Here is a 10,000-nt window from a genome sequence, read left to right as displayed (position 1 = left end):
ACAAAGACTGAATTCATGGTAATTGGCTCTCACCAACGAATTCGTGTCTCTGGAAACGAAGAAATTAACGTAGAAATTAACGGAAGATCAATCACGAGAGTCCACAGGGCTAAATCTCTAGGTTTATCAATTGACGAGCACTTGACCTGGAAAGATCATGTAGATGAAGTAGTTAAGAAAATATCGAAGGCTATTGTAAGACCATTTATATCAGTAAAGACCGCTCTCCAAATCTATCATGCGCTTATTCGGCCCCATTTTGATTTTGACGAATGCAACGTGACTCTGTGCGATAAACTGCAAAAATTGCAGAACAGGGCGGCTAGGGTTATCACCAAGAGTAGTTACGACGTGAGTGCTAACCATCTTCTTACCTCACTCCACCAGGACAATCTCGCTAAGCGTCGGAAAAAGCTTAAAGCCATCCTAATGTTTAAAATATTAAATGGTCTTGCTCCGGATTATCTACAGGACCTGTTTTCAATTCGCACCACAAATTATAATGTCAGGAATTTAGAAATGAAGCTTAATTTGGCCAAACCAAACACCAATTATCTCAAAAAAAGGTTTTAGCTACAGTGCGGCCTCACTATGGAACAACTTACCCAACAATTTACGTACGATCGAATCAGTTGGATCTTTTAAAAAAGAAGTGAGTCGATTTTATGACAATGAGGGTTACATGTAGGCTCCCACACGGCAACCTTCTAAAACATTATTTTTATTGCTGTAGTAATTAAGTACTGAATTTTATTGTACTATAGCTATTGTTATTCTTACTGAAGGTTTTACCGTGTTTAAATAAAGCATGTATGTATGTATGTATTTGATATGCCGATATGATATACCGATATGTGATATATCGCGGTGATACAACTGTATTGCAATTTAATAGAGAATCCAACCCACGATCGATACCTATTTGAATTTATTTAGATAAATTTGACGTCTGTTCGGTGATTGAGAAAGGTCCTCATCCATGTCGTGATTTATGCGTGGACCAGAGACGATAGAATTTTTATTTCGTGCAGCCTCAGTGGCGAAAAAGAATGTCCCGATCACAAGCTTTAAAAAGTTACTCAAGCGATATTGCTCGTTTAAGTGTGGTCAAACAACAGCACCAATCAACGTTCATTTTAAACATAGAAGCTTAATCAAGCGTCATTTTAGCGCTACAGTATATAAATGCAAATTTTTATAGAGACATCAATAACAATAGAGAAACGTACGACTTCTGGTGGACGAACAGTAGAAGTTAACGACCAACATGCTAGTGATGACGTCACGTGAAAACCTCCCTCCTGGGTTGAAACCATTTACAATATTATAATTATTAATGTATTTTAAAAAAAAAACCACACTTTTGAATTTACGGAAACATTATTATTGTGTTGTCAATATGTTGGCCTCAATTCACAAATCGGTGCCAGCCCATTTGGTGACTATGCAGAAAGGTGTATAAATATAAGTGCATGGTCATGCTCATGGCAAACTTCCGTTCCTTCTGTTCCATAAAATAAATGTCATCTAATGCATAACCTGTACATTATGTAAGATCTACATAGGCGAAACAGGGAGAAGTTGTGTGCCATTTTAATCTTCCTAATCACTCCCACCACAACATGACAATTTGCACCACTTGAACACAGAAAACCGCAAAAATTGCGAAGGGGTGATGGGTAACACACAAAAAACATAGTGAATCAGACACTTTGGAACAACAATTTCATCTTCATTGGCAAAAAGTCAATATACATGTATAATCAAAAGATTAGTAGTATGGGAGTGTCTTGCCAATTTTGCAACCTGTTGTACATAGCTTTTGAACAAGTGCACTTGTCAAGGAAAAACTTGGCAAGTTCTTCTTTACACGCCAGCAAATAAAACTATCGAGGAAAAGTTGCGTGTGTGTAACTGGCTGAACTATTTTTGATATATCAAGGAAATATCCACGGGAATATTCAGAATCTCAAGAGCAAAGGTCAAAACTGGCACGCATATTGAATTCTCAGTTCGAATTTCAAAACAACTGGTCATGCATGACAGCTTGATGGTAAAAATAATATTGAACTGAGATTGAAGCTATGAGTTAAGTAAAGGTCAAAACTGGCATGCATATTTGAATACTCAGTTCAAATTTCAAAACAACTGGTCATGCGGGGACAGCTTGATGGTAAAAACAAGACGCCTATAAGGGCGTATCCATGGGATGCACAAACAGTTAACACAAATTGTCCAGTTACAGTGAACTACAACCATGGGTAAACTTTGGAAAATGAAGAGAGATTACCAGAAAGATAAAGCTATATTTTAACTAGAAGTTATTTGTTGTAAAAACAGAAAAGGTTATTTCTCATTATTAATGCTACTAAATTATCCAGTGGAAACAACGAGGCCCTATTAGGGGTTATCAGGAATACAGGAGATTTAGGTAAAAAACTTAAAGGGATATGAGATATTTGGGGGGGGGGGGGGGATTAACGGGATTGAGGATATTTCAAAAACCGAAATGGTATTATAGTGATACCACAGGAATTAACGGGATAAGGGTCAGAATTTTTAGAGATACGGGATACTTAAATTCCTCCCTCCACTAATGGGGCCCCAACAATCAGCACAGCAATACTATCACAATTCTGGCGTTGTCCTAGATGAGGATATGTCTCTTGAACACCATGTTACTGTTATTTGTAAATCCTGCTTTTTTTCATTTAAGGAACATTTGCAAAATCAGGAAACATATCAGCGTTAAGGCCTGTGAGACACTTATCCACACATTCATTTCTTCTAGTTATATTTTTGCAACTCGCTTCTTTATGGCCTGTCTAAATTTTCAGTGCAAAAGCTACAACTGGTACAGAATGCTACAGCCAGAGTCCTCACCTTTTCTCACAAATCCGAATATACTACTCGAATTCTGCGTAGCCTACAGAATTTGGCTACCCAGTGGGCAAAGAATTCAATATACGATTTTACGTCTTACCTTCAAAATCCTCAATAACTAACCGTCTTATTTGTCTGACTTTTAAATCAAATCTTATAGACCTTTAAGGACTCTAAGGTCGTCTGGCCTCCATCTTCTGTCGAAGCCCTCTTATAATCTGAACTCTTAGGAAAAGAGAGCTTTCTTTTGCGCCGCCCCTGAGCTGTGGAATTCACTCCCTCATAACATCCGATCAAGTCATTCTATATCTATATTCAAAGGCTTACTTAAAACCTGACTTTTCAAGCAAGCATACCTGGACTAGTTATTGCCATTGAGTTGGTGCAAGATTTTATCATATGTGAAATAGGATTACAAAACCTGTGTTATCTCATGGGTTTATTCTATCGTTTATGTGTTTATTGTTTTACTTTTTGTCTTTCTCTATTTAAAATTCACAAAATCTTTTGGAACGGCTGAAAAAACTGGTTCGCAAGAAAAAACATCCGTTGGAGTATTCGTTCAAATGCAATATCAAATGCTTACATGCAGTGAAACACACGAGACCGGAGCAAGATCTAAAAATAACTTAGACAATTCTCCTTACCTTCAAAGCTTGCCGTTCTCAAGGCAAAATCGCCTGTCCACTTTATCAAATACTTTCAGATGTGAGGTTTAATCATCGTGGGCGAAGAGGATTTGCTATAGCTAATATATTGTGAGCAAAGAGTGGTATAGCCTGCGCTCAGAGAGGAAGAGAGAAGAGTGAGATTTCTAATCGCCGTACGGGAGTTTGGAAACACCGAGGCGGGACTTATCTTACATCTGTGGGGCACATTTGTGACTACGAACGAGATAATAAATATAACAAACCATCACGTGATTAAAGTTGCTTCGATGGCTTAGTGGGAACCCACTCGCTACCGGTGCGCGTGGCCTGAGTTCGAGGCTCGATGGTTCCGATTGTATCATACGGGGTTCTTATCAAGCGGATAATTTACTATCCCTGGGTTATGCACATTTGTGACTTCAATGAAAAAAAAAAAACTTAACTGGACTAATACTGTGGTATACATGATATGCATCCCACGTAATAACATTGAACAGAGATTGTAGCTGTGAGTTCACTAATCAAACCAGTTTGTTCACTTGTCAAATAGGGAACGGAGATTGAATTGTTCGATTTATTTGCCCTGTTTATGGATTACTGAACCATGATTCTGTGAATACTTTTATACTGTGTGCTTCCCACTGGGAACCTTAACCACTCCAATCAATGAGTTTGCCAATCGAAGCAATGAGTTCACCCATTGAACCAACAAGTTCAGTGGCAACCTGTCAGCGAACACTGTCTCAACACGAAATTTGAAGCAACTTGAAGTTCATAAGTCAAGTCAAATTATTTGTTGGTTTCCAGTCAAATAGCGTTGCACCCTATCAAAGATATTTATTGTTCAATACCCATGATACCTTTTTATCTGTCATTGCTGTGTTAGTGTATGTTTCTTGTTTGTCATATATCCATATCAAAATCAAACCCTTCCTCAAAGTTAGCTAGCATTAATTTACTCTAAACAGACAAATTCACTCTTATTATATGAGAAACTGTCGTGCATTTCATTTGCCTTTCTGTCGGACTAACATCAGACAATTATTATTTTGTTTTCTCTCAATGCAAGGACGTAAATTTTATTATTCTCTTAACGATGAGATGTTACAGTAATAGCAAACTAATCCTAACTGAGTCAACAACTTTGTTCCAAATAACAGTTAAGGAATTCTTTTCCAACAACTATTGAGAATCTTTGATATTTTTGCCCCTCTTGCGTGAAATTGAACTTGTAATTTTTTTCACTTGTTTATATTACACAAGTTAAATAATGAAATATTAATTTTGTAAAATTTACCTGGTAAAAGTTATTTGGAATGATTGTAATCTCGGTTGCCAACTTGTGGCACAGTTCCAATATTAATTAGTTGGTCCTCCTATATAGCTACAAGAAGTTGCAAAATAGTGGAGACACTAAACCTTCTTGGGGCGCTATTAATTTACCTATTATCTCCCACACTGCAGCCCCCCTCCCCCCTTATCAGTGTTGCTAGCAAGACAAAAAATTGTTGCAAAATTAAACAGTCAACATTGAAAGGGGGAGAGGGCAGGGGAAATGGGAAAGGTTGTACTCACTGTATTTCACTAATTGTTCTTACATTTATTTTGTGCTCAACTCTGCACAGTCTTCAGGTAAAAAAAATAATTGGAAATGTGACAGCCAAGAATTATTTGAAAGATAGCTTGTTGTCTATTTTGTGCTTTATTATTCAAGGAAAAGGTTCTTCAGGAAAGGGTTTGATCCTGAAATTTTATTTTGTTTCTAATGCTCACGCACGCAATGAAATAGGAAGGGTTTTTTGCCTAATAACAAAATTAATTATGTTGCTTGTTTCAATAAATTTTTTGCTAGAAAAGGTTTTTGTGAGATTTCTAGCCTTTCATTCATCATGGATTCATCATGTTGTGTAATATTTGAGCTTAACAAATTTGCATACGTGGGTTGAAATGTGATACGCGAGGATTTTTTTATAAAGATGCATGACAGGAAGTTTTTCGTTCTGACAAATGATTAATAGGCTGGTAGCCATGTTTTTAACCTCAGAAAAGGATATATTTTGTCATTATAGTGTAAAATGAAGTTTGTTTGGGAAGCCAACGATATATCTTTAACTTCCTTGGTTACTCCAAATTATTGCTACGACTTGAATACGTTACTCATGCTTTAGGAAATTTTGAGTGTCATGACATTACATCATTTTGCGTGACATAGCTCCTTTAACACTAAGATTTTCAACAATATAATTATCGCTTTAATTTAACCCAAATACAGTTAGATAGTAAACAACTTCATATATTTATTAACTATTTCCTTTGCTTAACTGTTTAGATTTTCAATTACAAACTATGTGTTGATTAGCCGCGCAACCTTATGATTGTGTAAATAGTTCACCCTGAAGTCATGAAGGATACATGACTTGTACGTTTCCCAGGAACCCAACAAAGAAGGCTTTCTGACCCGACAGATGAAATGTAAATATTCAGTTAAATCTTTCAACAAAAATAAAAACCGAAAGGCTGAATTTTCTTGACTAAAAAGTAAGTTGTTTTACCCTGAAAACGGCAAACAATTAACATTCTTTCCCGTAGTTCATTCAGTGGTCACAAGGTGATCACGTGCACCTTTACGGTTGCCTAGCATGTGATCAATTTATTCCTTTTAACAGAGCATCATCACCTTCCCCTTGATTCGTAGAAGTCAGAGACTGCAGAAATTTTAGTGTTTTTACGATCGACTGTCATTAATCTTTCGATGAGAATTCGATTCAGAGTTATGTGTAAAAAAACTGTTGTTGTTTTCTTCATCTGTCTTTTAGTGTTAACTCCTGGCTTTTACGGTACTTTTTGGTGCAAACGTAAAGCCAAAAAGTGTTTTGACCTGGCATCAGATGCAAGCGGAAACAACATCTTCAGTCCTTCCTTAGTGTGTGCAATAAACGCAGACATGCAGGAAACGTCCGTGAGAGCAATTTGCAGTTAGCTTTTTTTCGAACTATTTAAGAAAGAAACGAGTAAGTTTTACTCAAGAGTGTGTTTTGTTATCTTTAAACTGAATTTGTTACCAAGGCTTAAAAAGCCAAAGACCTTAAAATGGGAGACTCAGGACATTAAAAGATAATTAAAGATGTGAGCCAAAGGGCCTCTGCTGGCACGACGTCTGGGTCACCCCTCAAATGGTCTTATGACCCCCCACTTGAAAAAATTAACTGGAATGCTACAGTTCAATACCACCCAACTCAGTGCCTTCTGTTTTTGTGTAACACAGTGTACGCTCATGGGGTACACTGTATCTTGTTTAAAATAAAAAGTAAATAAATACGAATTTTCAAAGTGATTTATTTTTCTGCACGACCGAGTGAAGCGAAACTTGGGCTACTAATGTCATTTCAGGATCTCGGTCATTTGCATCAACTAGTAGTCGTGCAAACAAAGAACACTGCATTTGGCATATTCACGGAGTTCCTTCGGCGCTTGGCTCGAGCCTTTCTGCATCCCCTCGCACACCATTGTTGATTCCTCGACATTATCCGAGTTGTGGTGTTTCTTCCGCGGTTGTAGCTAAGGACGTTTTAGTGAAGTTTTACTGCAGTACTCGTATTCCTCCTGCATTTTGTCTCGGGGTCCGTGTTGACGAGAAGATCGGGACTTTCAAAAGCATCTTGATTCCTCCTAATAATAAAGCATGGGGATTGTACCTTGAGCATGTTGACAAATAAAATTATGCTCATCTAGAAGGAGATCTTATCTGATTAGCTGAATTTTTCATAAGAAGGACTTGTACGAAAGAAACGTGTATCAAACAAGAGGGAATGCTCTCAACAATAATTTTCTCACCTTCCTCTTGCTTCGCTCGGTTTCGGATGGTGTTACACTCTCTCCTACGGACTGTACAGCGGGAGCGTAGACAGTTGGAAAAACGCCAACTCCAACTTCATCTTTTCGCAATCTTCGTTGAAGATTGTCCCGAGTTACATGTAGACCTGAAAACTTCACTGTGAAGTCGTCGTCTCGGAAGTGTTTCGAACACACAGCCGAGTATTTGGGGAGCTTCCAATGTGTCCGCTTAGGGCTTGAAATTGCAATACAGTCGCCTGAATTTTTTGCCTTTGCTACTAATTAAAATATCTGGAGAAGTCGCAAATTTGCGACTTGTTTTCATCTTCGCTCTTTCTGACAAAAGGGTTAGCAGTTGCCACGTTGCTGCTCCTTTTATTACAGTGTGTAAAATAAATGAAAAAATGTCAAGATTATTTTGTTTCACGCCTTTAGTTTTCTTTCAATGTGAAGATAGCGTAATCGTAGAGCAAGTTTGTTGCTTACCAAATCCTGACGTCAGGAATCGTGCTCTAACCAGACTCAATTTGATAGTTTTGATAGTTTCAAATGGGGGCGTTTTTGTCTACTTTGAAAATTCACAAAAAAATCGAGGTTTCAACCAAATGAAAAAAAATTTGCGGGATCTTGCTCAGTGCAATATAAAGATATTTTCCAGCGCAAAAAAACTTTTGGGGTTATAGGCACTTTAAGTACAGTATCAAGTGAAGCTATGATCTTCGCAGTCATGAGAGCAATTTTTGCAATTGCGTAGAGAAGCCTGAAAATTCAGGACTTCAACGGGGCTTGAACCCGTGACCTCGCGATTAGTTGTGTATTTTGGGGAGAATCTTTTTGTACCGTTTTCTTGTATTTGTTCAGTAATGAAGGTATCACACTATACAGTAAGTATTATGCGTCAGCGTGACTCCCATGGTGCACTGCACAGGGTATTGCTCGCCAGTCACCCATCCAACAGGACTCGGCTTTGGTGGACAAATTAATGGGAATTGGTGTTTTCCCTTGAGCTTCCTTGGTTCAATTTGTAGGAAAAGCCATGTGACCTCTAAAAGAGTTGTTATTCTTGAAAACTGACCTATGCAAACAAAACATTTTCCATTCACAGTGACTGCAATGAGCTTTGTGAGAGAATTTTCGAAAATCTTCTTTAAACAGGTGGATGTAGTGTCTGTTGCTTTTGTGTTGTGAGACTTGATCAAGCTCCTCATTTCATTGGCTTAACTAAAATCTCCAACACCAAAGATTGAACATTGCCATTTCCTGCAATCAAATAGACTGTTTTAGCTTGTATGTTTTGTTTTCCCAATTCAGAATATGTGATGTTACTCTAGATAACAGTTACTGTTTCTTTCAAACTCGTCTCATGCTCTTGCACATGTATGCATAACTTATGAAAAACAAAATGTACAAGGTTTATTATATACAGTACATATATCCTCACATGGATCAGCCCTGATCAGTTACTTCATGTGAGAAAATTCCTTGTGTTCTCACGCCAACTAGTTGCCACTTTGCCACTCTAATTCACAAGCTTCCCTTGTTGCAACTTTAATGCAAGCTGCTGTAGTTTGTTAGTATAAAAAGACTGTGATTATCGGTACTCACTCAAAGTTTAATATTATTTTGACATTGACCAAATGATCTCACGTGAACGCCTCCAGGCGTCTTGTTTATTGAGGCAGGTTGTAACTGGGCGGACGCTGTCAATTCTATCAGTGTTTAAAGTGGTACTATGATCAAAAAATCATTTCCTTTTTTTCTTCAGATTTTGAAAGCGTGTTCGCTCAACACCTAACTTGCAAAATTTTGAGCTTTGAGTTTTATCCAAAGTCTGTTTATTTTTAGTGTAAGTTTTGGATTTCATGGTCCGCCATTACTCACGTTCAAAACTGGCCGATTGGACCTCAGAGGGTTGGATCTAGAGAAAATGACGTCATTTACTCACTAGCTTAAAATTTCAGCGTGTAAACGCAATTTATTATATATGCAAAACACGGGTTGAAAAGTCTGAAAGCCCGAAACTCCCGTGCTGCATATTAATTAGGCCGCGTACACACGCATTGCATTCTTAAACTAGTGAGTGTTTGACGTCATTTTCTCCTCGACCCAGCTCTCTCAAGATTTTAAAGTTAGTAATGGCGAACCAATAAATAAGAAAATTCCAGCTAAAATAAACAGGTGTCTTTTTAAAATCAGAACTTAAAACTTGGGTGAGTTAGTGTTTAGTTAACATAGTTTTGAAATCCAAAGGAAAAACAAAAGTTTTTTTTTGGTCGTAGTACCACTTTAAAACCAGTGCAGCATTGGGGAAATGATTGTTTTTGTGAGCAGAAACTTAAATCATCTATTACTGTCTGAAGCAACTATCTTAAGGACGGTGCCTACTATCGCTATTGCGGATACGTTCTGTGCATCTCTATATACTCAGATTTCCTATGGGTGTTGCTTTAATATTAATACAAGCCGAGGATATTTTTGCGCCGTTCAAAACTATACGAAGAAAGCAGAACTTAGCAAGTGCTCTTGATATCCAAAAAGAAAATTAGTGGTAACCACACATTTTTCAGAGATAATTAATTGGAAAAGAACCCCATACATTGCTTTGTATGTTAAAGCTTTTTATAAATATTGTT

The 10,000-nt window shown here is 37.5% G+C and overlaps 1 protein-coding gene across 1 annotated transcript in view; it reads left to right on the top strand.

The window, feature by feature from the left end:
• LOC138045855 (melanotransferrin-like) overlaps positions 1-10,000 on the top strand; it is a 35,308-nt gene that overhangs the window by 885 nt on the left and 24,423 nt on the right. The window lies entirely within an intron of this gene.

This window comes from Montipora capricornis, chromosome 4, assembly GCF_036669925.1.
Source record: "Montipora capricornis isolate CH-2021 chromosome 4, ASM3666992v2, whole genome shotgun sequence".
Taxonomy (NCBI): Eukaryota; Metazoa; Cnidaria; class Anthozoa; order Scleractinia; family Acroporidae; genus Montipora; species Montipora capricornis.
This window is presented reverse-complemented; position numbering and strand designations above follow the sequence as displayed.